At 38.9% G+C, this 25,997-nt stretch overlaps 1 protein-coding gene across 14 annotated transcripts in view; it reads left to right on the top strand.

The window, feature by feature from the left end:
- NCOA2 (nuclear receptor coactivator 2) overlaps positions 1-25,997 on the top strand; it is a 282,839-nt gene that overhangs the window by 144,422 nt on the left and 112,420 nt on the right. For 9 of the 14 annotated variants that reach the window (XM_058528854.1, XM_058528864.1, XM_058528850.1 and 6 more), the window contains one exon: positions 19,465-19,577. The exons of 3 other annotated variants lie outside the window; for them this stretch is intronic. The gene's annotated coding sequence lies outside the window, so the exon portion shown is untranslated. Of the gene's footprint in view, positions 1-1,232; positions 1,328-19,464; positions 19,578-25,997 lie in introns of all 14 variants that reach the window. 2 more of the 14 variants (XM_058528851.1, XM_058528862.1) reach the window with 2 other exon arrangements.

Below are 25,997 nucleotides of genomic sequence, written 5' to 3'. Positions count from 1 at the left end.
AAGCTCCTTCCCAAAATTGTCTGATTGGTAGATTTAAAAAAAATGTAATATGAAACAAACCATAACTGAAAATGAAGTAGGCAGATAGTGTAATCTGCGGCTGTCTCTTTGCCTAGTACTTCAACCTCTTAATGGGGACGTTTAAAAAAGATTATCGAGCCACCACTGTGTGTCGGGCACTGTGCTAGTGTTTCCACACATGCGTCTTGAGAGTTGGTCATTTATCAGAAATAGATCAAATTGGCCAGACTCCAAGGAACTTCAGATTATTATTTTTTAATATTGTTTTGGCCATGGGAATATTTTTCTGCTTGGAACAACTTATAAAATTACTTAATGAGGATATTCCTAATAAGAGTACATTTTGGTGTTAAAAAGTGTGCTTACGATGTGTTTTACTAATGCAGGGAACTAGTTCCCAGTATGTGGATAGCTGTAATGTTTCTAAAGTGTTTGTTACGCCAGATTCATCAGATTTCTATCGCTGAGGGCAAAGCCCGAGAGAACAAGAGAGTGTACATTTCCTTCCAACCGTCCCCCTTCCTATTACCATGCACAGGGGAGTGTTCGTGGCCAGTGTGCTACATCCTGCTGAGAGGAATACTGTGCATCACCATGTTTGTTTTCAGCAGTTATTTTTAGCAGCAGATCTAGAAATTATTAGTATTTTCATTTTAGGGTATACTTTTTTTATTCATTATGATAATTCCAAGAAGAGTAAATAATTTTAGGTATGTTATGAGTGCATGTGTGCAGTATGCACACGTGTGTATGTGTGTGAGAGAGAGAGAGAGAAAAAGAAAGAAAAAAAAGACATCCCCTTAATGACAGGAGGGGGTAGAGGCTTACTCAGTCTATTATCATAAAGCTCTGCTAATGTAGCTTCTGAGTCATGTGACTGCAGAAAAGGCTATTATCTCAATGAAAAGGAAACTGGTTTTTAGAGCAAGCAATAGAATAGAAGCAGGAAGAATTTTCGAGTGTTCCACCATGCTGGATTGTCAAAGGGGGATCTGTCTGATCAGCAGCTAAAAAAGGATTTGTGAGGCTAGTTTGTCAGCTATCGTTAGAAACAAATGATAGAGGAGATAAGCGTCGGGTGCTCAGCATGTGCTTAGGTTTACATCAAGGCGTAATGTTGGTTTGGGTTAAGAGAGGAGATTTATCCCTGAGGCAATAAATTTATTGCTAATTGTGGGTTTTTTTGTTTGTTTTTTTTTTTTTTTTTGAAGAGTGGTGCATGGTGTTTTTATGTACATCACTGGTGGAGATAAAGACAAGCCGCTGAGCTCTGGTTTGAACTGCAGAGGCTGTGGACAATTACAAGGTGTGTGTGTCACAAGTGCTCTGACTTCATATTTAGTAATGTTCTTGGAATTCTGTGTGCTCGTGGATTGGATGTGCATGTTGTCGAAGGGAGAGCTGAGCATGACAACCAGGCGGTGATAATGTTCTCAGGCACGAATAGATACAATGCGATCCAAATTGATTCCTTCCTGGTCCTTATTCTTTTGTGTTTATTTAGTGATTAAAGGTTTCTTGCAGTTTCTTTATGTGGCCAAATATAGTCTTATGCTTGTTTTAGGAAAATTTTGGTAAGCGTTTTCTAAAATTCAGAAGAATCCAGTGCAAACCTGAATCATTAAGGAATAAATATAAGCTTTATATTTGTATCTCTGTGTTTATTTTTTTTTCAGTATCCTTTTGTAATTCAAGCTTAAAAGAGAGCTTTGCAGTGAATTTGAAATTATTTAATTTTTGGTTAGGTAATAAATAAAGCTTTCTTCTTTGGCTGAGGCCCTGAATGATTTTTTTGTTATATATAGTACCTAACTTTCTCTGATTTATTACATCTTTTTGGTGCTATATGCAGAAAGCTAAAAACATTTAGTTAATCTTCAGACTGTGCTTGTGCACTTTTGGTCATGCTAATGCTATTAATTATCTTAGCAGTCTCTACCTTTCTCTTAACCTTGGAAGGTGTAGTGCTTAAAAATCTGAGGTTGGTAAAAGATAACCATAAGCTTTATCTGAAGTGGGTTAACTATTATACAATGTGTACCTGAGGAATGAATTCACTAATATGTTTGTCATTTAACTTCTAGACCACATATGCCCAACTTGGGTGTGTGTATGTTTCCAAATCACATATTTTGAAAATAAACTACACTGTGTACATCTCCCTTTTGAAATTGACATTGGTGAGGTAAGAAATCTATCAGGCTGTTATGTACTGTATAGATAGTTTACAAAGAATTAATTCTTTTATCTTTTCCAGTAAAAGATGATGGTGAGAGCAGCTCAAACATAATTTTTAATTATACTAAGTGCAGGACATTCTCTTCCTTATAATATCTACAAACCGTATCTGAGCACAGTATAGTTTAATAAATCATTAATGTTAAGTGAGATTTTAAAAAAAGCAAACACTAGCACCCTTAGTTTAGTCCATCTACATGAAAAGGCAACTTGGTTCAAATAAACAGTTAATTAACTGTGATCATCCTGGAATTCTTTTTTTTTAAGTGTAGAACTCGCCCACATTCTTAAGTATGCTGTAAGACAGAGTTACATAATGATTTCAGCCCAAAAGTCACTAGCATCATATGTTAAAAATTTTGAATGATAAAATTTTTATAGCGAGATTGTTTGGGCTCTCTTTGTTTTCCTTTTAAATTTTATTTAGTTGCCTTATCGAAAACCTTTGAAGTGATCCAAGGATTCTGGAATAATTCAGGGTTTTTATTGAGCACCTACTATTATTACAAGATACTCTATTAAACACTATGAGAAGAGACACAGGCAAATAAGTTATTTAAATCAATGAGATAACTTGTAACTGGCACTGGAACGCTGTCTCACTAAATGTAATTTCGTTGTTAGTGCCGCTGAGTCAGTTTGCCTCCTAGCGCCCCTGTGTACAGTAGAGCAAAGCTCTGCCCCATCTTTTGCACCATCCTCTCACCTTCTGGCACTCTATCAGACAACGCTCCGCTGCCATTCACAGGGTTTTCATGGCCAGTTTTTTTGAAAGTGGGTGGCCAGTTCCTTCTTCCTAGTCTGTCTAGTCTGGAAGCTCCACTGAAACCTGTCCACCATGTGACCCTGCTGGTATTTGAAATACCAGTGGCATAGCTTTCAGCATCACGGCAACACGCAGCCTCCACAGCATGACAACTGACAGATGGATGGTGTGGTTCCCTGACCGGGAAACAAACCTGGACCAATGCAGCAAGAGTGCCGAATCTTAACCACTAGACCACCAGGGCTAGCTAAATGTAATTATCCTGTATTTCACAGGAATTTTAAATCATGAAGGGGAATTTTTTGTCAAACTTTTTGGCCAATCAGAGAATATGTTCCTGATGGCTTTGTGAGTGACTTTTCACACGAGCAGATTTGAATGGTAGTTGTAACTGGTCTCCATGTGTGCCAGTCCATATTTCCTTTGTTTCATATCAGAAATAAGGTAATTTTATTTACAATTTCTTAAAACTAGAGTAGTTTCTGTTCCATATTGTGTTATTTTTCTCCTAGGACATCAGATATCAATCCTTTACAATTTTAAAGTACTTTTATAAAAGGATTAATATACCATGTTGTCTAAAAAAAAAATCTTTACTTTTGAAGGTTGGGGAGGAAGGAAGAACCCCAATCTTATTATTAGAGTTAAAAGACGCAAGTTTTGACGTTAGGGTAATGTCTAAACAAGCCAGATGACTAGGTTGCAAATCCTGCTACACTTCAGAATTCCAACCACAATAATTTACCGCAAATATTACAATCACGTCTGATCTTGTCAGGCTGAGGGGGTTTGCTTCTTGGAGCGATTTTTCATTTTTAGGAAAGATGGGTAAGAAAAGATGGAATTAAGGGTGATCTTAGTATTCAGTGTTGTAAAACTCAGTGAAATATGTTCATAGGAGTTTTTTGGTTTTTTGAGATAGCAGAAGTTGGGGAATATTTAGGCTGGATTAAGGTGGGCTGTGTTTTAGACACAGTTTAATTCTTTGGAAGCCATGGGGCTATAAAACTCACGTAGTGAAAACTTCTGTGCAACAGCTAGCAAATTGTTCCCGGGTCCCTCTTACAGGATTTACTCTAAAAATTATCGTTCAGAAATACTTAGAAAAGTGTAGAATCAGTTGGCTTACCCATTTCTCTCACAAGTGTGGCAGTCCTTAACGTTCTAGAGGTGAAACGTGGCGATTTCTGCTGCATATTCAGTTGTAGCAAGCACTCTTTCACCGAGCTCGTAGTTAATATGTGGGGTTATAGCTTGTAATATAATAATCACTAATATTGTATAGCATAAACATACATTTGCTTTAACTTTAAGGATTACTGGTTATTACTATTTGTTTTTTTTTAAAGATTTTGTGAGAAACACCAAATACTATAATCTTGACATTGAATGAATTTTCTTCTTAAAAACCAGTCAAGTTGAGAAATATATTGAAGTAGAAGATAGATGTTTGGTTTCATCATTTTAGATGTCAAATCAGATTATGATAGTAAATTAATTAGCTAGACTACAGGGTTCTAAAAGTGTTCTATGAAGTTTATATTTAAAATTCATGTTTTGTTTCTGTAAATCCTTAGACTCTAGTCAAAATGAGTGATAAATATTATGTTGAAACTTGCTCAGATAACAGGAACTTTTTTTTTAATTGTCTTTTAATTGGCCTTGCCAGATTTTGCTTTCCTGTTTTAGAATTTTAAATGAGAAAATCTCCAATTTTAAATGTTATTTTTATGTTTGCTTATTAAAGATAATATTTTGTGGGCTTTGCTTTTACTTTTCCCCTGTCTTTTGTTGGGGAAATGACGTTAGCAAAACAATTAACAGTGGTTTTGTTAACCATGAAACTAACCTTTATGTCAAACTTATTTTGTGCCAGGCACTGTCCTAAGGGCCTCACATATATTCATCCAGTCCTTACACCAACAGTGGTTGTGTCATCCTATCCCTGTTTTACAGTTGAGGAAATGGAGAGAAAGAGAGAGAGAAAGTGACTTGTCCAAGCTCACACAGCTCATGAGTAGTGGAGCAGGATTCAAACCCAGGTAGTTTGCCTCCGGCGTCTAGACTCTTAAGTTACTATATATACTGGGTTCAAAAGGTGCTATTATTGGAGTTGCTGGTTTATTATGGAATGAGAACAGGATGAACATAAGGACAAGGAGAGAACTATATTAAGGTTGAAGTCATGTTATTTTTTAATGTTTGTACTTTTAATGAACTTTACTTCTGTTCCGTTTCAAATATGTTAAGACTAAAGCATTGTCTAAATGGTGTTTGGTTTGCACTGAAAAGAAACATATTCATGAAAAGTAACTTGCAGCTGCTTCAGAAAACTGCTTCAGAGGAAGGCGATATGGCGGAGAGCGTAACCATATGGGGTAGCAAAGATGGGTATGAGAAATGGACTGTGAGTTGCCGTGAGATTAGTGGGGTGGGGAGAAATTCTGAAGTTTGGGATCTGAAAGATGTGTGTCACGTGTTTTCTTAGACAGCTACTTCTCCTTTTTCTTGGCAAATGGAGACCTTGCTGTTTCCAAAGTCCTTTATTCACTGCATTGCTATGATGGAGCATTCAGGTGTAAAAACCACAGAGAATCCAAATGAAGATCCTTGTTTTCAGACATTGAGAACACCCCTGGCATATAAACCACTGACTTAAGATTTGTTGCAAGTCATTTTACATCCATACAAATTCCCTACAGAGGAGTTTGTTATCTACATAGTCTTTCAGATGGGGATACCTTCTACTTCTTCAGACTTTAATAGTTAACAGACCTGTTTATTCCTAGGTGATGTCCGTCTTTCTCATCAGTATTCCTGGTGGAAAAGGTTTTACCTCACTCAATCCTTGTAATTGGATCCTTGGGAGTGAATATGAAAGTAAAATATGGATATAGCTTTGTCGTTTGTCTTTGGTCTCTCTTGATGTACCCTTCTACATGTTGGCTTATTTCTAAAATGCAAAAATAGCCAATTTCATTTCTGCACTTAAATCCTCCTGTTCTTTTATCTAACAACTGTTTATTGTAAGATTTTGTCAGGTGCTTCACTAGCACAGGAGAAGAGTAACTGACTGTCCTGGTGGTAGGGAGAGGATTGATCCAGGGACACTTAGCAGAGAGGGTGAAGTCTGTGCTGATTCTTCTTCTCTTTTTCTTTTTTTTTTTTTTTTGTGAGGAAGATCAGCCCTGAGCTAACATCCATGCCAGTCCTCCTCTTTTTTTTTGCTGAGGAAGACCGGCCCTAAGCTAACATCTATTGCCAATCCTCCTCCTTTTTTTTTTTCCTTTTTTCTCCCCAAAGCCCCAGTAGATAGTTGTATGTCATAGTTGCACATCCCTCTAGTTGCTGTATGTGGGACACCGCCCCAGCATGGCCAGACAAGCGGTGCGTCTGTGCGCGCCCAGGATCTGAACCTGGGCCGCCAGTAGTGGAGCGCACGCACTCAACTGCCAAGCCACAGGGCCGGCCCCTGTGCTGATTCTTAAGAGAATGGTAGAAGATGGTCACCAGGCACTGGAGGATGTACAGGGTGCTCTAGGCCTTCACTGCCCAACATGGGAGCCACTAGCCACAAGTGGCTTTTGATCATTTGAAATGTGGCTAATTTGAGTTGAGTGCAGAATGCACTCAGATTTTGAAGACAGAGTACCAAAAAAAGAGCATAAAATATCTCATTAATAATTTTTAAAATATTGATTACATGTTGAAAAGATACTGTTTTGAATATAAAATGTTAAAATATATTACTTAAATTTAATTTCACCTGTTTCTTTTGATTTTTAATGTAACTGCTAGACAATTGGTGTCTCACAGTGTTTCCTGTTGTCAGCGCTGCTCTGAGCTGAGAGGACAGCCAGCGTGTGTAAAGGGAGGCGGCCTTAGGTAGTGGTCTTTATTGTGGATAATACCTCTGTGCCAGACACGAGGGAAACACTAAGGAGCAGGAGGGTATAGACCCTTCCCAAGCCCATCGTCTTTAATCAGTAACCAGATTAGAAGCAATTTGAAGTCCACATTCCTTGGTAGAACATAAAAGACCCTTTCGTGATCTGGTTCTATCCTTCTAGCTTCATGCCCCAAACATTCTCACCTACTCCATGTTCCACCTTTAATGAACTTCAGCCGATCCTCCTTATTCGCAGGAGTTATGCTCTAAGTCCTGGCAATCACCGAATTAGCAAGTATTGAGCCGTTGCTCTGAGGGGAAATACAGGGTTAGGTTCCTGCGAGCCTCTGGTCACAACTTTTAGTTATTCGATAAATACATAACCTTATTTACATGTGTTTCTGTTTAAAGACACCTTATTTAAAATATATTGTTAATTCGTTAGCATTTTGAACTTATGGCCAGCAGCTCCACAACTTACATCTGAATGAAACTCATCTAACACACGCGTTTTTTCCGTAAGGCGCTTCACAGCTTCTTGCACGTCTCAACACTAGATAGCACTTCAGCACTGTGCTCGGAGGGCATTTGAAACAGGGAAATCACCAACAAAAAACACAAAAATGTGGCCCTAAACATACAAGTGTCCCTTGGTATCGGTAGGGCATTGGTTTCCAGGACCCCCTGTGGATACCAAACTCTGTGGATGCTCAAGTCCCGTAACAGGCCCTCCGTGTCTGGGGGTTCACATCTGTGGATACGGGCGGCCAACTGCCCTGCAAAAAGGATACTGATTTTACAGTATAAGAGCCGAAACAAAAAGACAGAGCGTCACTTTGTTCAAAGAGGGAGTGCTATTTGTGGACTGCCTTTTTCAGGAGCCCAGTTTTTGAGATAATAATGACAGTATTAACGAAGGCAGCTAACTTATGTGAGGCAATTTCTATATATCAGACGATGTACTTTTATACTTGGTCTCATTTAATTTTCATACAAACTTGTGAATATTCTGAATTTTACATACATGGAAACCGAGGCTCAGAAAGGTTAAGTACTCTTCCCAAGGTTGCACAGCTAGTAAGTGGCAAAAGCAAGATGAGCCAGGCTTTGCCTGACTCCTGGGCCAAGTCAGGGGATACAGCTGAATAAGACTGCCATTCTCCATGGGGCTTATATCTTTGGTGGGAAGGGACAGAGTTATAGCTCAAGGGCCACAAATTCCCCCACATCAAAAGCTTCCATATCTATTTGATAGCTTAACTGTTGAAATCTGGAAGAATTGAGCATGTGATATGATTTATTGTGAGTAGATATTGAGAACCACTATGTGTTTGTTGACTGTGGTGGCAAAGGTGCTCCTTCTATCTGCTTCAACTGCTTGTGTTTAACCAGCTAAATCACATCTTCACACTCAGTGCATATCTTTTCTCTGCTCCATAATGTTGGCTCGTTCCTTGCTCCTTATCCCTTTATTATCTTGTGGTTTCTTTCTATGTGTCTTTTCAACTTCTCTCTCTGCCCACAGAACAGCTCTCTCTCATATATTCCAAAGACTGAGAATCTGTTGGACTCAACCAATCACCATTATCTTTGTCTGGACAGAACTTTTATGCCAAGCTACTCCAGAAGACCGACCACTAGACAGCCTGTAGATTGGAGACCTCCATTAAGTAGCAAGGGAACAGTGACTCATGGTATTGTTAGGGTGTCTTCTGTGTGAGGAGCTGGATAAAAGCTGCCTTGTGACAGGCTGTTGAGGGTCCTTAGGAAGAATTTTTCAGTTCCGAATAGAAGGGCATGGATTTTTCAGTTCAGAATAGAGTGCAGTAGAGTCTGGTACTATGTGGCATTTACCGAGAAGACCTATGGGACTCTGGATCTTGTGTTTCTTCGCATCTAAAATTGGAAGACCGATTTAAATTCCTTGACTTTTCTGCTTGGTTGTTTGTAGAGTTTAGTCTTTCATTTAGATAATAAGCTGGGATATATGTTTATCAGAATTAACCATTGTTAATAGCTACCTCTGCCAGGGTTGAGATAGAATTCCTATAATGAACCATTCCAGAGGCCCCTTCTGACCTCCTTAGTTTGATCTCCTGTCACCTCCAGATTATTTCAACCACGAGGTAACCTCAAGACAGTTGGAATTAGATTCTGGAACATGATTTTCTAATGTACTTGGTTAGAAATTTTATCAGGGTACCTGGGATTGGGGTGGGGGGAGACAAGGTAACAGATGTAAATGGGAAGTTTTTTTTTGTACACAGGTTATGTGAGCAGGATGAACCAAAGTGAGAGAAACTGACTTAAAGTTATTGCCAGATATGAAAAACAGATGTTTCACTGGTATAGAGGGTTTGGGCTGCAGGTGTGGAGATAAATTGGGGCATAATTAAGGGGGATATGGGGACCTGGTATAGTCCTAAATGTCTAAACCACCTAAGTTCAGTATAATTTTGTGGTTCAGGCAAGTAATGCGCTGTATTCACTGTTGGTTACAGTCGGTACCTGGAGGTTATGGGACCAGTATGAGGGCTGGAAATGAACAGAAGCACAAATAAGCATATCACAGTGACATGAGAACTCAAAAGGAAATTCAGGGAAAGGGAAAGTTAATGCTTCCTTCATGATGCTGAGAGGAGAGAACAAAAAATCTAATTCATTCGTATCATAGCACTGTAAAGTCAACAGCTTTTGGTTGCTTCATTGGATGTTCACTTCCCATGGAAAGGTCAACAATTAATTATATACGATGATGCTGACCATATCTGGCAATTCTGGTGTCCACTATCTATCTGTCTCATGATGTTACAGCTGAAGATCTCCAGGGATGAACCTTCCACAAACTTTGAGGATGATATGTTCATTTTTTCTAATAATGCTTTACCTAGACCATTTCCTTGTACTGTCGTCGACAACTCTCCTGTTAAGTATTTTGAGGTAGTTATTTAATGGCTTTTATCAGAGCGTGTGAAGAATTATGGAAAGAGCATGGGATTTACAGTCAGACCTTGGTTTGAAGTGCCATAACTTATAACCTTTAAGACTTTGGACAAGTCAATTAACTTCTCTGAATCTTTTTTTCCTCTGTAAAATGGGGGACAATATCTGCTTTGTAGGGCTCTGAGAATTAAAAAAAATAATGCAGTGCCTAGTACAGTGTCTAACACTTAAATCAAACATCTAAGATATCTCTTCTCTGTGAAATATCCCTTCAACACACTTTGTGTGTTTTCTCACCTATGTATGTTTCGTCTCTCCAAGTAGTTTAAAACACACACACACACACACACACACACACACACACACTCTTGTTTATTTCAATAACTTCTTAACTGGTGTGTGTTCATTGACTAAATTTCTCATGCACTTGTTATTTCTGTCTTTTGAAACAACATGGAATCTCATGTTTCCACATGAATTGCAGATTTATAATTTTGCTTTTGTTCTTGCAATCTAAGAGTACATTTGTTATTTTATTTTTAGCATCAGGTCATTTGTTTGATTCATATTAAGCTGGCAGTCAACTAAAATCTCCTGGTTATTATCACCCAAGTGACCATCATCTTGGTTTCCCCTACTTAGAACTTCATACAGCTGATTTTTTTTTTTTCAATCTCATTACAAGATTCTACCTTTGTCTTTGTGGGTAGTTATGCTGATTATGAAGACTATGTAGAAACATGCTAAAGCTTTCTTTAATTTTGAAAGGTACAAAACTCTATGTTAAGATTATAATTTAAAAAATTCATAGAGAGGGGCAGGCCTGGTGGTGTAGCGGTTAAGTTTGCATGTTCCGCTTCAGCAGCCGGGGGTTCGCCGGTTCGGCTGCCAGGCACGGACCTTCACACCACTCATCAAGCCATGCTGAGATGGTGTCCCAAATAGAAGAGCTATACCTCTACAATTATGACACACAACTATGTACTGGGGCTTACAGGAGAAAAAAGAAAAAAAGAGGAAGATTGGCAACAGATGTTAGCACAGGGTCAGTCTTCCTTAAAAAAAGAAAAAAAGAGATCCAAGACAAGTGCTTCCCTTTAAAAAAAAAAATTCATAGAGAAAAATACTGGAAGGAAATATCTACTTGAAGAGGTGAGACATACACAGATGAGAAGACCTGTACCTTCCTCAGGAGAGAGGAAGTGAGCTGGAGGAGAGTGCAGGCTCTAGAGTTTAGTGCTTGGATTCCTGTCTCACTTCTATCACCTGTTGGCTGTGTTTGACCTTGGACATGCTTTTTGATTTTTCTGTGTTTCAGGGAGTGATAATAATAATAAGGACTTCAAAGGATTTTTGTCAGGGTCAAATAAAATAATACAAGTAATAATACAGATATAGCATAGTTTTACCTATTGTGGTGAAATAGCTTCAAACTCTATAGCAGTTTGTAAGGGAATTTTTTCAGTGAACATTAGTTAAGTGCTTGTGTGTCAGGCATTCTGATAAGGGCCTAGGATAAAAAGATGAAACATACTTTCTGTCTCTTAAGGAGCTTAAAATTTGGTAGGAAAAAAGACATAAATAATTAATGATACACATGGTTAATGGTAGAGTTATATATAGGCTATTAAAAGATAGAGGAAGGAAATTTTATCTCGGGGAGAGAGTCATCTGAGCTAGATTTTAAAAGATGAGTGAGAGTTAGCCGAAAAGGGGAAGATAACATAGTTTGTTCCACATATAACAAGCAGAAGAAAAGAGGTGCGAAGTAGTATGTAACAGGTGAGGAGCCATGTGCAGTACACACCACAGGGCGAACAGCAGGGGTGGGAACTGAGCCTGGAGGGGTAGGCAAGGCTGGCTCATCAGGCACCTGACGTGGCGTTTGTGGCAGCGTAGGCCTCCTCCTGGAGGGAGTGAAGTCTGCTGAAGATTTTGAGCCAGGAAGTTATCTGGAGGTAAGGAAACGTATGTGAGATAATCCAGGTAAGAGATGATGAAGACCTCAACTAGAAGCAGTAATGGTTATCATAGTGACAAGAGGAGAGACTTGAGAATATTTGAGAGTCAGAGTTACGTTATTGGTGATTTGATGGAGAGAATATAGAAGTTTAAGGATGGTGTTCAGTGGATGGGTGCTGCTTCAGGTCGGGCGATTTTGGGGTGAGGAGAGGGAATGGATGAGCTCAATTTTGTGAGTTGACACCTAGCTGGATTTTTGAGGTGGAAGCTTTGAGAGGTAAAGGCCAAAAAGAAAGATTTGGGAAACCGTGGAAATAGATGATGCCACCAGGGAGAGTATAAAGCAGCCGTTCTTACCCTTGCTTGAATATCTGAATTACCCAGAGAGCTTTTAAGCAAAATACTGATGGTCAAACCACATTCTAAAATCTCTGATTTAATGGGTCTGGAGTGATGTCCTGGTCATCTGTTATACGTTTTTGTCGATATGTGTTTTTTTTAATTGTGGTAAAATATACATAACAGGGGTCAGCCCCGTGGCGTAGTGGTTAAGTCCAGCGTGCTCCACTTCGGCAGCCTGGGTTCAGGGGTTCAGATCTCGGGCACAGACCTACACTGCTCATTAAGCCATGCTGTGGTGGCAACCCACATACAAAAGAGAGGAAGATTGGCACAGATGTTAGCTCAGGGCTAATCTTCCTCAAGCAAAAAAAGAGGAGACTTGGCAACAGTTATTAACTCAGAGCAAATCTTCCTCACCAAAAAAAAAAAAATATATATATATATATATATGTATACATAACATAAAATTTACCATTTTAACTTTTTAAGTGTACAGTTAAGTAACATTAAGCACAATAGCAATGTTGTCCATTTCCAGAACTTTTTTATCATCCCAAACAGAAACTCTGTACCCATTAAACAATAACTACGCATTCCCCCTTCTCTCCAGCTCCTGGTGACCTCTTCTACTTTCTCAAATTGCCTATTCTAGGTACCTCATATAAGTGAAATCATAATATGTGGACTTCGGTGTCTGATTTCTTCACTTCGCATAAGTTTTCAAGGTTTCCCCATGTTGTAGCATGTATCAGTATTTCATTCCTTGTTAAGGCTGAATAATATTCCATTGTATGTATATGCACATTTTGTTTATTCATCTGTTGATGGACATTTGGGTTGTTTGCCCCTTTTGGCTGTGAAGAATGCTGCTGTGTGAATATGAGTGTTCACGTATCTAGTCCATGCTTTCACTTCTTTTCATTGTATACCTAGAAGTGGAATTGCTGGATCATGTGGTAATGTTGTATTTTTTAAAAGCTCTCCAGGTGACCTTTGACTATGCAGCCCTGGTTGAGAAGCTATGGTGTAGAACAAGGGTGCCTAATCTGGAGGGTCCCTCAATGGTCTTCGTGGGTTAGTGGCTTCTTAGGAGAATTGTATGCCTTATTTTGTATATATGTGGTTTCACTCTTTGGCTTTGATCAGATTCCGAGAGCAGTTCATAACTTTGAAGTGGTGCTAAGAATTACTGCAAAACCTAATTTTAAGATAGATGAAGATGTGAATAGACTTTTCTCCAAAGAAGGTACTCAGTGGCCCAATAAGCACAGGGAAAGATGCTCACCATCATTAGTTATTAGAGAAATGCAGATCAAACCAACAATGAGATACCGTTTCATATCCAGTGGGATTGCTGTAATTAAGAAAAATAACAAGCGTTGATGAGGATATGGAGAAAGTGGCATCCTTGGACATTGCTGGTGGGAAAATAAAATGGTGTATCTGCTTTGGAAAGGAGTTTGGCAGTTCATCAAAAGTTAAATCTAGAGTTACCGTATGACTCACCAATTCCATTCCTAGGTGTATATCCAAGAGAACTGAAAGCATATATCTATGCAAGTGCTTGTACACAGATGTCCATAGCAGCATTGTTCCTAATAGCCAAAAAGTAGAAACAACCAAATGTCCATCAACTGATGAGTAGATAAATTGTGGTATATCCATACATTGGAATATTTGGTCATAAACAGGAATGAAGTTCTGATATTTGCTACAATATTGCTGAGCCTTGAAAACATTACGCTGATTGAAAAAGGTGAGATACAAAAGGCCACATATTATATAATTCCATTTATATGAAATGTCCAGATTAGGCAAATCCATAGAGACAGAGAGTGGTAGTGGTTGCCAGGGCATGGGGAGAGGAGAGAATGAGCAGTAATTGCATATGGGTGTGGAGTTTCCTTTTGGGGTGATGAAATGTGTAATTAGATGTGGTGATGGTTGCACAATTCTGTGATTAGACTAAAACCACTGAAGTGTATACATTAAGAAGGTAGATTTTATGGCTTATGAATTATACCTCAATAAAGCTGTTAAAAATAATTTTAAAAAAGAAGACAACTGAGGAGAGGATTGGGCTGAAATGAGGCCTGCATAACTCCAAAGAAAAAGATCCCATAAAAGAGATGGAAAAAGAAAAATTAAGCAGCTTAAGAGGAGGACCTATAGAGTGCCCTGTCATGGACGCCTCCGAACAGAGAGATTCAAGGAGGAGTCACTGGGGGATGTGATCACGAGTGACAAACATAGCAGAAAGGCTGAGTAACATAACATACAGTATGCCAGAATTTCTGTAGGGTTAGCATTGAATGTCGTGGAAGACTAGGGAGGGCAAACCCAATGGGATGATGGGGGAAGAATTGTAATTGTTTTGGATCATGAAATGAGTGGAAGGGAATAGGAATGAACTACAGGCCTATATTCCTTTATTTGAATCTCAAAATTCAACAAACTCTGAAAATGGAAAGGTTTTTATGACTCATTTGGCAGTAAAACCTGACCTGAATGGATGTGAAATGATTTATAATCTTCATTTGTCCCACTTAGTGTGAATATTCATACATTTCACTGCAGAAATAATATTGCATTTGATTACAGGATGCTTCCACCAGCCCCTCTGGGGATGTTATGAAATTTGGTATATGCCACATAGTCTCTTTCTAAAATTAAAATATATCTATCTATCTGAATTCTAAATTTGGTAGCCCCCGAGTGCTTTGGGTACAGGACCACAGACCTGTAGTCTTTGGATAGGTCTGGATATGAAGGAAAGATGTGAGATTGGATAGTTACTAGAGAAGGATTCAGACTCAAAGGGCATTTTTTTTAAAAGGGTGCAAATGACCCGAGTATGCGTGCGGGTTAGAGAGGAAGAGGTTGACAATTGGTAAAGAGAAGCTTTGTAGCAACGTCCTGGAGAAGGTGGAGAGGGGAATAGGAAGAGGGGCTGGAATGGTTAGTGTTGATACGAGGACGGATCACACATCCTCTGAGTCACCGGAGTGACGTTGAAGATAGCAGTGCATATCTTTGTGAGCAGAGGAAGGGAAGTTGAGTAAAATCAAACAGAACAGCCATTTGCTGAGGTGGTAAAAGCTGGAAATAATCATTGGGGTAAATAGAAGGAGCTGACTTGAGAACAAGTGAAAGGAGTGGCGGGCAGGACTGTGGGTCTGAGGCAAGTTCAGCAACCTGACCTGTATGTGGGGCCATTCTGCCCCTTAGCTGTGTGATTTTCTTCATCACTGCTTGGCTTCCCACTTACAGGGGTGGAGAGATCCTGGGATTAGGTTTTGCAGAGTGAATTCTGTGTGAGGAGATGTGTGAAAGGGAACTGAGCGTGCTGGGGGCTGGCGGTGGATCTAGCTGGGTAGGAAAGGGAATGAGATGAGCAAAAGGGGCAAGAGACCAGAGTTCTTCATGCGCTGAAGGCCAGTTATTGAGGAGGACTACAGTAAGAAAGCTAGTATGCTAGGAGGTTGTGGGCCAAAAGTGGCGTTCAAGTGGCAACCATTCTGGGTGGTAACAGGTTTCCAGGTATGATTATAGGAGCCAGTGGCTGAAGTGAAGTGGAGGAGACCTTTGGTGAAGTTGAGAGAGACAGAGGGCCTGTGAGGACAGGTATTAGCTCATCCACCTAGACTTTGAAATCACTTGGGATGATGACCAGATTTGGGCTAGAGAAGAAGAGCTAATCAAATGCCAAAATTTTCCATAAATGTGGAGGATGAAGTGGCACATTGGTAAATCTCAAACTGGAGCATAGATAGAGGGTGTTTCATGGCATGGGTTCTAAAGAAGCAGAGATTTGTTTTTTTTTTTTAATTTTTAATTTAATTTTGTTTATTTATTTTTTGAGGAGGATTGGCCCTGAGCTAACATCTGTTGCTCATCTTCCTCTTTTTCTTTTTTCTCCCCAAATCCCCAGTGCATAGTTGTATATCCTAGTTGTAGGTCCTTCTAGTTCTTCTATGTGGGACGCCGCCTCAGCATGGCTTGATGAGCGGTGAGTAGGTCTGCGCCCGGGATCCAAACCGGCGAACCCCGGGCCGCTGAAGCAGAGCACGTGAACTTAACTGCTACGCCGCTGGGCCAGCCTCTGGAGCAGAGATTTTTATACAAGGACACCCTAGTAATAGAGCGATGGCCTAGTAGCTGCTCTGAGGACTGTGGAGAGTATGACCCACCTCCTGTCCCTAGTGTGTGTGTGTTGAGAGAACAGGCAGCTTCTCCTGGAATGGACTATAGGGGAGGCCTAGTCAGGAGAGCCAGAAAGGCTCGGTTATCAGGTTAAGGATGTGAGGAATTTGTTACTACAGAGTAAGGACTTCAGAAGGCACAGGGAGAGATGTAGGGTGGAGTCAGATTGTTATAGGTTGTGTTGGGGAGACGCACCCAACAAGATAAGAATACTGGCTGGTGACCAAATGTGAGAGAAGTTCCATCTTTGCCCAGATCCAAATACTGAATACACTGGAAAAGAAAGATTATGAGGGCTTTTCCTTTTCCTTTACTATGTGTTTTTTTTTTTAGGTGTTTACATTTTTAATAATACAAAGATATTGAATAAATAATGTCATCATGCTGGTTCAGACCCTTTATTCTGGACTGCTAATCTTAAGATTTTCAAAAAATTACTCTTGTTATCACATGTTATAACATGATAGTTATGCTTTGTGTCATCTGCCCATCTGATAAACAGATGCTTTGTTCAAGTCACTGATTAAAAAAAAACTAGACTAGCTTGGGGAACTTCTCTTTGTTTACAATAATCAGTTAATTAACACCAACAATGCCTTGGCTAATTCTCCGTTGTCATCCAGCACAGTAATTGTCAATGCCCTTCCTTTCTGGTCAGTGCTGGGCAGGCTTCAGCTGATCAGGAGGGTCCTTCTGCAAGGGGTCCTGATTTAGTTAGTGTGGGGTGGAGCCAGGACATCTGTATTTTGAAAAGCTCCTCAGATGATTCCTTAGCAGCCAACTTTGGGAACCACCAGTGGCACCCACATTTAGCTTTCGTCTTCACAACAGCAGCATGTCAGGTGCCTAGCTGACATGAGCATGCTGTATCTACGCCCTCTCCCTCACTCACCATTCTCTTATCAGAGTAAAAGTGAAGTGCTTATAAACATTTTAAAGATACCCAATTATTAGTAATCAGTTTAAATTATAAAATAATGTCACGCCATAATCTTCAGGTTAGCAAAGTGTTTTAAAAAATCGTAATACCTATTACTATTATGAATTCTGATGAGATGAGACTCTGCTGAAGTTATTATAAATTAATACAGCCTTTCTGGGAAACAATGTAACAGTATACGTAAATAGACTTAAATATGGTCACACTCTTTGATGTAGCAGTTACATTTCTGAGACTCTATTGTATTGAAACTATTGATTATTGTTAATAATCAGAAATTTGGATGAGCATTTATATCAAAGATATTCATCACAGTGTTATTTATAGTAATAAAAAATGAAAGAAATCTAGATGATTGACTATAGAAAATGGTTGAATATATTTTAGTATCTTCATATGATGGAATACAATAAGTCATTAAAAATTATGTTTATAAAGACATTTAATATCATTGAAAAATTTTAGTGTATAACATTAAAAAAAAAAGCATCTAAAATTGTATATACAGTTTGTGCTTAATTGTGTATATATACACAATACATTTTATTTATTTATTTATTTTTTGTGAGGAGATCAGCCCTGTGCTAACATCTGCCAATCCTCCTCTTTTTTTGCTGAGGAAGACTGGCCCTGGGCTAACATCCGTGCCCATCTTCCTCCACTTTATATGGGATGCCGCCACAGCATGGCTTGCCAAGCAGTGTGTCGGTGCGCACCAGGGATCCGAACCGGTGAACTCCGGGCCACCACAGCGGAGCGCGCGCACTTAACCACTTGCGCCACCGGGCCAGCCCTATACAATACATTTTAAAATATTGAGCAGAAATTTTTTTTAAGTTGATGATTCTCTGGGTGATAGGAATATATGCAGTTTTATTCTTGAGCATTTTATATTTTCTGCTATGAGCATGTATTACTTTTTTTGAGCAAAAGTAGTAAAACTTTTAAAAAATAAAATTCTTACTCCAATCTCTTTAGCAAAAAGAATAAGGAAAATTCATTTGGGATGAATTCTTGTTAGAGAAGTCATTCTTGCTCGTAGTAATCACCAGTATGTTTTCTGAATACTTGCAAACCATCTGTTTATCTATTCCACATTTTTGTGGGATTATCAGCATCGGGTTTAATAGCTTGTGGGGCTTTTGTTGTTCTCTGTTTTTAAAAACCGCTTTATTGAGATATAATTCACATAACGTAACATTCACCCTTTTAATGTACAATTCAGTGGTTTTTAGTTTATTCACAAGTTGTGCAGCCATCACCACTATCTAGTTTCAGAACATTTTCATCAACCCGAGAAGAAACCTTGTGCTTGTTAGCAGTCTTTCCTCATTTCCCTTTCCTCTTAGCCCCTGGCAACCACTAATCTGCTTTCTGTTTCTATGGATTTGCTTATTCTGGATATTTCATATAAATGCGTTCATACAGTATGTGGCCTTTTGCAATATCCTATTAGCTAGTCTTCAGCCCCTCCTCCCTACACTGCCAGAAATGTCATTTATACCAGTACCATGGTAATCTTTCTAGCATAACTGTGGTTTTACCACCTCTGGCTCAAAGCTTTTTGGTGTGCCCATGGTTTATTAATGAACAGAACTACTACTCTTTCTGGCATTTAAGGTTTTCTATATTCTGACTCTACAAAGTAGGTACTTACTTAAATGTCTGGTGAATAAATGAATTCAGTGAATAAAATGTACTCTGCTTTATCTCTCCCTTTCCTTCTCCCTCAAAGAAGATAATGACTATGAGTTAGTCAGATTTCAGGTCATTGATGGGGCAAGAAAATTTCTCTCTAAAGTTTAGGGCAGTGGTTCCTGAACCTCAGAGGGCATCATCAGACTGTGGGGAGGGCTTTTTGGGGTGCCAGCCCTGCCTGCAGAGTTTCCATTCAGTCGGCTGGGCTGGAGCCAGGGTGTGCAGTTCTGACAGTTCCTAGGTGGCACTTTGAGAACCACAGTTCTAAGGCTGCCCTGGTTTAGGGAGGGTGCAGCCAGCACCACAACCAGGGCCTGACAGCCACTGGAGTGGAAAAGAGGTTGAGTGAGCAGGGAAAGATCCAGACTCCCCAAATGTCGAGTCGCATGGCCGTGCAGCTGCACCCAGCAGGTCTAGCCCAGCCTTGCTCGTTATTAACTGCACCACTTTGGCGCCCCGCAGGGATCTCAGATACCTTCACCACCACCCCAGCTTCAATTTGGAATATTTCACCCGTTCTTCAAAACGCAACTCAAGCGTTCATAAAACCTCTGCCGAGGCGCCCTGCAACAAAGGTAATTTTCCTCTCATTAGCACTTGGTAGCTTTCATATGTCCTTTATTCCGTGTTAGTTAATTCCATACTTGTTTCTTCTTCCTAAATCTTTGATTTCCTGAGATCAAGTTCCAAGTTCTGCTTCTTACTCAGTGATTGTATTACGATGTCCATAGTGTATTACGATGTCCATAGTGTATTACGATGTCCATAGTGCACAGTAGTTTGCCCTTAGCAGCTGCTCAATAATGATCAGTGCAGTCAAACATGAGAAGGAAAGAAATGCAAATAGATTTTTAAATTAAAACCCTATAATTTAGGTTATATTTTTAATACCAAAAAGAGACCTATATTAATTAGAAGCTTAACCTTATATAAGACTTAATTGCTCAGGGTGCAAATGTGTTTTTACCCTAAGTAACAGTCATTGGTCTAGGTTTTGAAACATTGGCTTAAAACAAAGCACCAAACTAAAGAAATCATATGCCTGTGTTTTCACATATATATAATGTGTGTGAGATCTCTGAGAGCTAGCTTAGTTATCTCCACGTCATCTAGCCCAACTGGAACCATGGTGTGAGTTTCAGCTTAATGAATTCTTAGCCTTTTGATTTCAGTATCAGACAAAAGGATTATAATATAGCTAGCCATCTCTGAGGTGTCAAGCAATTTTCTTAATTTCTTTAAAGTTTCATTCATGCTTATTACTTGCCAGTTACGGTTAAATAAGGCACAGCAGTCTAGCAGATCTTTATCCACAGGTGTAGGTTTTACAAAATGATTACTCTTTACTCTCAGTGCAAACACATTTTAGGAATCATAAAAAAAAAAAGGTAGAGAACAACACATCTTACAAATAGGAGGAGTTTGTTTTAATCCTTTCAGTGCCTATTCTAGACCACCCTTATTTAGTCCATTAAATTATTATTTGTGACACACTTTAAGCTCATTTGGGTTTAAATTTGTATTAACTACCCAAGGGGTAATTAGACGCTACCATTCTTGAGTCCAATATGTTTTTAGTTCCACAAAATGCAACAGCTCTCCATCTGGAGCTATAAAAGGGAGAAAACCCTCCATTTACAGCTTTCCAGGACAACTCTATGCTCTGCACCAAGTCTGTCAAAACTAGAGGGCTCCCTGGCCTCTGATCCTGAGGTCGGAGAACTGGGCTCCATTGTACAATCACAGTAATAACAATATGATTGTACTTCTGCTGAAAGCTGTTTCCATGTCCCAAGTTTGAAACTTGAGCTGAAATATAAATCTCTCATAAACTACAGTATGGTTAGTTTTGGTGATTACCAAAATCCAACATTTGAGAGAGAAAAAAATGGTTCAAGTATTCTGGCTCATATTTTTAGGTGCAAAGGTAATTTTTAAATTCTTTTTAAATAATGAATTCTTGTAAATAACTTTCTAAATTTTAGTAATTCTCAGTAAACCATTCTGTAGGTATGTTATTTGCAAATAAAAATGCTTAATTTGGCTTATGTTTATAAGGCCAAATTGGATTTTTTTTGGAGGAGGGGGTCCTCTGTTGATCCAGAACTGCCTCTGTCTATTTGTAATGGCAGCCATTGCCTCATAGCACATACTGGTTGGAGTTATTGTAACGATCTGACCAAAAGAAAGTTTGTAGGAATTTGTGTGGTGAAAAAATGAATCAGAGGTCCTCCCACCAAAACAAGTTTTTCCTCCTTGCTCATTTTCCACTTCTGTAGAAGAGTGCTAAAGAACAGAGAAAGAGCATAAAAAAGAGTATTTCAGAAGAAGACGTCTTACTGTGTACCTTATTTCTTCCCTAACCACAGGCATTTAATCTGGGTCGTATACTTTGTCCCTGAGACGTGCTAAAAAGTTTTGCCCTTACTTTGTTTTCCTGTTTGATTGGAGATAAAGAACTCATAAGAAAGTTTGGAGTTAACTGAGTGTGAGTGAGAGACGGGAGGAAAGAATGAGTGTGAAGTCTCATCTCTGGCACCAAGAGGCTGGGGTGGGAGGCAGCAGTGTGGGCCTGCCTGGGGCGCACGCAGGGCTGGCTCATGAGGATGGTGCGTTCCAAGAGGCAACTAATGATGCGGGAAAAAGAAGTGTTATTTTAATTTTATGTACCATGGGCTGGGGAACAAGCAGCAGGGAACCTTTAATTCTTCCTAGTGGAATCTGGGGAGCCTTCATAAGAGGCTGAACTTGAAGGATAAGATTTTCCTGATTGGAAGAAGAGCAATTTTAGTAACCTTTGTTGGAAGGCTCTTGTGATTTGGGTATTTTTCTTGCTTTAAAAGAGTCACATCAGTAGGAGAGAAAACATAAGAAAGTTCCTAAGGTTAAGGAGAAGAGGATATAGGAATGAGTCCAAAATGACCAAGAGCTTCCATGTTTCTTATGTAGAAGAACATAGAGTAAATTTGGAGAAATATAAGTTGGTTGTTAATATAGTTTTAGCAGTTTGGAAACTGTTATAGAATATCACTTGATTTACCAAATGATATAATTTATACTTTAAATTTTATTGCTAATACTTATTGGTACAATGAGGTGCAATTTCTTATTTCATTCACTTTAGGCAGTCTTTGTGCCACTTACTATAGAGACAGTTTACCTCATTTTATGCAATATTCTTCCTGAAAATATGCATGTAAGCAATTGGTACATTTATAATTTGCGTTCTAGAGACCTGGTTATTTAAAAGAATCTCTATTTGGTTTTCTTGTTTTTGTTTTTTTCCAGCAGCACAGCCAGGTTTCTTTCTTTCCTTTCCTCCCTCCCTCCCTCCCTCCCTCCCTTCTTTTCTTTCCCTGTTCCTTCCTTCCCTTCCTTTCTTTGTGTAAACTCATAAAAGTCTGATGGATTAATGAAAGGAAATTTGGAAAATACAAAAATTAAATTACACCTGTAGTGCCCATCGAAACAATTTAACTGCTTGTATTTTGGTGAATTTTCTTCCAATTTTTTTTCTATCAATTAATTTTCCTCTCCAGCTGTGTTCACCATTAGCTTAGATTATTTCATGAACATTTACGTGCTATTAAATTCAACCTATAGTAATGTCTAACATTTATTAAATAAGCCCTTACTAGGTGCCAGTTGCTGTTCTATGCCCTTTACATTTCATGCTCTCAGCAAACTTACAGAGGTATGTACTAATATTTCTACAGTTTTACAAGTGAAGAAACTTAGGTCCAAAGAGGTTAATTAACATAATTAATATGCAGTATTCTAGGGATTCCAAACCAGAGTTGACGCCAGAGGATCTGCTCTTAGTCACTACGTTGTACAACTTGTCATGAATTTTGTTTTAATGGTTGCATAATAAAAAGCTTCTGTTAGGAATCTTAGAGTTCTATTAGGAAGGCCTCTGTTCAAATATCACTCTATCAAGAGAGAACTTTCCTAACCACCTGTTTAAAATAGCCCACCTCACCCCCATCTGCATTGTACTCTCTCCTAACCGTCTCATTTGTCTTTGTAGCTCTAGTCATGGTCTAATATAGTAAATGTTTGTTTGCTTTGCTATTTCTCTTCTCCCCCACCTCCTTACTAAAATATGAGAGTCATGGACAAAAGACTTGTTTGTTTTGTTCGTTGCTGTATTCCCCAGTATCTAGAACCATGCATGGCACATAATAGATATTCAATAATATTTGTTGAATGATTGAATGACTTCTGCCTTCGGGTTAGCTTTGTGTAAATTCTGATTTTCTTAGTCAGTCTCCATTGGGACTGATGGGCTGGAATAAACCACATGATCAGCATTCCCCTCTGTAAACCAGGGGACTGATGCTGCTGTGCTCGAGTGCCCCAGGTGGGGGGCAGCTGCAGCCCCCACACTCCTGCCCCCCACAGGGACATCGCGTGCCTACGGAGAGCCAGCCTCGTGTCCCAACTGGTTTATGCAGGTTGTACTTTGTTATTGTAACTGCATCATTTAATTAAATATTATGTAACTGATTAAGTATGAGTTTGAGAAGACATATATGTTTCTATAAAAACTAAAATGAGTGCTTTGAAAAACTCAGTCAAATAGACAAAAATTGCTGCCAAATAGGTATATGCAACACATCTGTAAAAGACTGGGAAAAAACAGTAAAAATCTGTACCTCATAAGCACTTATAAGAAATCTAAGTGTCTATAACTTCTAGCTCTATTTTAAATAAACAAAAATTGGAAATAGTAGACAATGCCTTATGCAAGAAAGGCAATATGAAACTCCACTGGAGACTGATACTCAAGTGTATATTTTTATGTTTAAAGTTAAAATGAATTAAAGTAGTAGGCGTCATTTTCTATAATTGCTCTTGATAACTGAGTTTTTAAATTAGCCAATTACTACTTCTGATTCTGTAGGAAAAACGAAATTTTACTGTTTTGAATGAAACTCAGCATCGTTGGTGTGCCAGAAAAAATTCTAGCTGGTTTTGTTATTTCAGTAACTTCATAATAAATTCAATAATAACAGTAATACTTCATTTCCCTCCAGGGAATAATTGCTCGTGAGCTGAGGCCTGATTTCCTTTCTGCACTGGAATGTGAGCTTCAGGAGGAGAGGGACTTTTGTCTGTTTTCTTCATGTCTCTGTGTCCAGTGTCTGCAACACTGCCTGGTGCATTAATGATTTATTGAATGGATAGATGAATGAGTCTCAAGTATGTCCGTGTTTTGCAGAAAGAAGTGTTTTGCATTTTACAATGATAGTGCTACATTTTTAGCAAAAAGAAAAGTACTTTCAAATTACATATTCACTGTTTATCAAACTAGATTAAAATATACTGCTTTCTAGGATATACATAAGTATATATTTCTCTCTTCAATGAAAGTATTAAAGTAGAGAAACCTCAGTGCTCACATTGCAGTGGTTAAGAATTGAGGAACTGTTTGGATTCACTGATGAGCTCTGAAAATTCCTGTGTGGCCCTGGTCAAGTTACTTTGTCTCTTCAGTACCTCAGTTTCCCCATCTGTAAAATGGTGATAATCATAGGTTGTTACAGCAACCAAAGGAGTTCAGATATGTAAAGTGCGTAGAGAATGCCTTGCAAGATACTAAGCACTCAATAAATGATAGTTATTATAATTACACCTGAGTTTGACTCCTGGTCTATTTATCATCTGTGTGACTTGGGCAAATAACTTATGGAAACAGGTGGGAGAAGTTAGATAATCTGTAAGGGGTGAGTGTGTATGTGTGTGTACACATATATAAAAACATAAAAATGTGGGTTTTTAAGCAAGAAAGTATATGCAAAGTGCTTAATTCTTAATAAGTACTCAATAAGTGTTAGCCAAAAAAAAAGGCAACAATGTTATACTGTGGGAAGAGAGGACTCATTTATTTAAAATTTTTTTACAACTGGAATAATAAAAATACTTTTTATATAGGTACAAACTGTCTTGCCCTGCCATTTCAGTAAGTTTTTCTCATAAATTAGGAGGTTTTTAAGAAATCTCATAAAGAAGTTTAAAATGGGTTTCTGAGTAAAGATTATTGAATTTTAGTCTGAAGAAGTTATGAAACTCAAACACAAGCACTACGTTGTAGTTCTCAGTTTGATGATTCTTTCCAGAATGCTGAGCCTTAGTGAAAACTGGTTTTCCCAATATTAAATAGGGACTAAGCACACCTTGCTTGAAGGGGAGGGAAATGCTTACATTATTCGAGGAATGCAGCTTCTCCCCTCCATGTTTTCTCATCTGAGGTTTTATGAAAACCTAGTCCTGCTATTCCTGGCCATATTAGCCCGGCTGACGTCCTCGGCTCTGCAGGCAGCCCAGTGACTGGCTATATTATGGAACTGAGCCTCTGAGAATTCAGAAAGTAGAAGCCCTCTTATGCCTCTGATGTCAGACTAGGCAGTTTCCCCCGTCGGTAGTGATAGTTTAGCACAGCTCTCTGCTACTTGCGTATTCTGCACTGAATTTTGCTAAGATAAGACTTGAAGAGAGGATGTTTCGTTTTTTAAGAGAGATGTAGATGACGGAAATGTTACAGCCGAGTCTTTGTGTGACGGGTGAGCACGAATCAAGCCATTTCTTTGATGATTGCAACACGTGTGAAAGAGCAGCTGCCGCCCCTTTGCAGCCTGATGTGTTTATTACAGGCCTCCCCATGGCATCTTGAAGTGTCTTCCAGCTAAAAAATTCATGAGGATTATTGGCTTTCAGTCAGAAAATGGAATATATCTTCTAGTTACTGTCTAATATCCCACTTTAAGGCCATTAGACAAAAGTAAACCTAAGAGCGGAGCGTATTGAAAAGGAAGGAATATTTAGCTTAAACGTTTGTTTCTCCACTGTTGTTATGACTGTTCCGTGGAGTGAGAAACAGCGTAAGAGAAGGTAGGGGCTGAGGCCATTTTGCTTGGAGAAGAATAGCTGTAGTTGTAGGATATGTTATTTTCTTTAATCCTGTATCCAACTGTAAACTGTTAGTGTTTTAT

This window comes from Diceros bicornis, chromosome 33 (assembly GCF_020826845.1).
Source record: "Diceros bicornis minor isolate mBicDic1 chromosome 33, mDicBic1.mat.cur, whole genome shotgun sequence".
NCBI classification, from domain to species: domain Eukaryota; kingdom Metazoa; phylum Chordata; class Mammalia; order Perissodactyla; family Rhinocerotidae; genus Diceros; species Diceros bicornis.
Note: the sequence above shows the minus strand (reverse complement) of the source record. Positions and strands in the feature narration are given on the sequence as shown.